The 3,187-nt window shown below is 29.1% G+C and overlaps 1 long non-coding RNA gene across 1 annotated transcript; it reads left to right on the forward strand.

Annotated features, from left to right (window-relative positions):
- The first annotated feature begins 636 nt into the window (after positions 1–636).
- On the forward strand, positions 637–2,026 carry LOC104647620 (uncharacterized). Its single transcript, XR_741728.4, has 4 exons — positions 637–812; positions 1,047–1,101; positions 1,183–1,308; positions 1,735–2,026. It is a non-coding gene; the product is annotated as an uncharacterized lncRNA (long non-coding RNA).
- The last annotated feature ends 1,161 nt before the right edge of the window (positions 2,027–3,187 follow it).

The raw sequence follows: 3,187 nt of genomic DNA on the forward strand, positions 1-3,187 counted from the left end.
GACAAAAATTTTCATATTAACGATTAACGAGATGGGTGCACTCTACATAAAACTTGGACGAACCTCCTTCCTTTATGCTCTTCAACGCAAGACAAGTAGACTTGTTGATATGAAAATATAGGATACCAAATAATACTAATGACTCATTTCCAATATTTTATGCGCAACTCTACTGAAGGGTCAGTTAGTATTGTAGTTCTTTCCAATTCTTTTTTTTAAATACTATGAAAAAAAATCTTCATGCCTTAGTTAATTAATTCTTCTTCTATTTTAATTTAAATATTTTATTTTAAAAATTAGATTTTTATTAATAATTTTATAATAATAACTTTTTACATGTCATGTTTAAGATTATAAAAATATTTTAAATAGTATATTCTACATATTTTTAGTTTAAGATGACAATTTTACTTTCTTAAATTTCATATCAAATAAAATTAGATAAACAAATTAAAATAGAAAGATAATGCGGACTTTTAAGTAATTCTTTTTGTCTTAATTAAAAATACATGTCCCTAATATCACTCCTTATTAGAAGTGAGGCTTTGAAGGATGAACACATGCAATAACTATTGTACTACATGCTTTATTAATTTTATATTCTTTATAAGTGGAGTTTATCTCACGCGTGTACTTCATCATAGCTTTTTCTGTCAACATGTGTATTGCTATGTTCATTGGTGAGCAAGCCACGTGTACTGCTGAAAACAACTGTAATCTAACATCAATATTCTCTTCCTCTTCCTTCACTCATAAGCAGACTTTTTAGAACTAAATTCAATTCTCTCTCTCTCTCTCTCTCTCTCTCGCAGGTAATTTGTTTTATTTACTTATGTTTTGTCTGGACTTTAATTCTTCTTTTGTGTCTGGCTTTCAATTTCTTTTTCAGAAGTTTAAAATTTTTGTTCGTTTGATGGCTTGGGGATATTGCCGCTTGATTAAAATGGGTTTTTTCATTTTATATTCAATCCTCCATCATTGTTGGCCTTTCGGCTCTTTGGAAAACTGATTATGTACTCATTTATGGCTTTGTATCAATTGCATAGTCGTCAAAGGTATTAATGAGAATAGAGACATGCTATGTGAATAAAATTCACTGAGGTTAGTAATGGATTGTGTCAACTATTTTGATCACCCTTTTTTCTAAGACAATTTGTTCTAATTTTATGGCTTAACTTACAGAGAATTGAAGCTAAAGCGGATAAAACTCGACCCAATAGTAATTTCCTGAAATTTTATTTTCTTGAGGAATAACATGTAATAGGTTCTTTGGGTATTTTCCTTAGAATCAAGGTGGTTCCATTAGTGGTAAGCTTCATTTCTAAGTATTTTCATATGTGTATTTCTTTATTGAACATGTAAGCATTTGGTTAGAATTATATTTGAAAACATTTGATAGCTTAATTAAGTCTCAATGTGTTATTTCAAGCAAATTTTAATCATTGCTAGAAATTGTAAACAAGGTTAACAGTAATTGAATTGGGAATTGTCGTAATGCAAATAAATAATAAGATATTTGGGACATTTGTTTCTACACTATTTACATGACAAAATGTATAGCACATAAACTTGGGACTAATAAGAAGAGAAGGAAAATAGCACTTCACCAAGATAGTCTACTAATGTTGAAATTCTCTCCATTTGTTACTTGTCTTGATAGAATGTCTTTTGATTTACATTTTATTGTTAAATATTTATTTATTTATTTATTTATTTTGTCAATTGCTTCAACAGATCTCAAGCAACATATTAATGTTCGATCAGTTGATGAATGCATAGATCATGAAGTGAATTTGAATGGTAATATCAGGTCGTTTTTTTTAAATAAGTCATAATTCTCTCATGGTTATTATTTATCATTCATCTGTCTTTTAAATATCAAATAAGTACTTTCAATGTCAACAAACTTTATGGATCCACGATAATGATGGAATAATGTATAAAGAAACTGCTGAAAAAGTGCATCTGTAATTGATTTATATAATGTCTTTTCAATTATTTTTCTTTTGAATATTATTTGATTTAACTTTTGCCACTTGCGATACAAATCTGATGTACATTTGCTTCAATAAATACTATAATGAAGATGAAAAGGGTGAATAAACTTATAACTCAACCATACATTCATATTGAGAATATAACTGAAATGACTCTTCGTTGATATTCCACAAATGAATTTCTGCTATATTTTGTAACACTTCATAAATGGACTAGCAAATCTGATATCTTCTTTAAACTTTTACTTGAGTCTAGTGACTATAACGATGAAAATATTTTTTAGGTACTTATTGGTTATTAATAATAATAAAAAAAATATGTGTTACCAACAAGGGTTGTGATGGAGGACAAAGTATTCTTTCATCCTTAATCAAGAGATCTCAGGTTCAAATTTTCTTTGTCTTTGTTGGGAAACACTTTACCTCCTAATGTGGGACTTCCTTCCAATGTGAATGTGAATATCGGACACTGGATGATAAAGAAAAAAACATTATAGTACGTGTTGGTCATTCTAAAAAATATGTTTAACTTCTTTTCTCCTTTACAAGAAAGACTCATAGTTACTTATTTTGGTTGAGTTCTCACTTTTAATAGCTTATGTGGCTCTTAGGCATGTTTTATATGTCATATGAATTTTACTTTTTCTAGTCAAATATTCTCAATTGAAGATTGATTAAGGTAAAGTAGAATTATATTGTCTTAAAACTCTTAACAGTATTGAAACACATTTATTTGAATACTTGATATAATATGTGATTTTTTTTATTGCAAGGGCATTTGTGGCTGACACCTTGTTGTAAGTTTGAGTTTTAATCTATGGAACCAAAATATAATACTGTTTGGTTGGTACTTGTTTACATACAAAGATTGTCTTGGAAATAAGTGTTAGGCAGTGGAGCCTGATTAATATATATAACTGTTTATTCTCTGTAACCAAAAATACTCTGATTTATTAATATAAATATACCTCACCGCCGTGGAAGTTTACTCACGGGGTGTTACCACGAAACATTGGGTTTTCTCTTTCTCTCTCTAGATCTCTCATCTCTTTCTCTTGAAAGTTCTTGTGTTCTTCATTCATCTAGTGTGTGTGCGTGAATTTGATCCTAACAACTAGTATCAGAGCTAAGGAGATTCAACACGATCACAGAAGATGGATAGTTCGAAGCTTGGAATTTAGAAGTTTGAT

Source organism: Solanum lycopersicum, chromosome 5, assembly GCF_036512215.1.
Source record: "Solanum lycopersicum chromosome 5, SLM_r2.1".
NCBI classification, from domain to species: Eukaryota; Viridiplantae; Streptophyta; class Magnoliopsida; order Solanales; family Solanaceae; genus Solanum; species Solanum lycopersicum.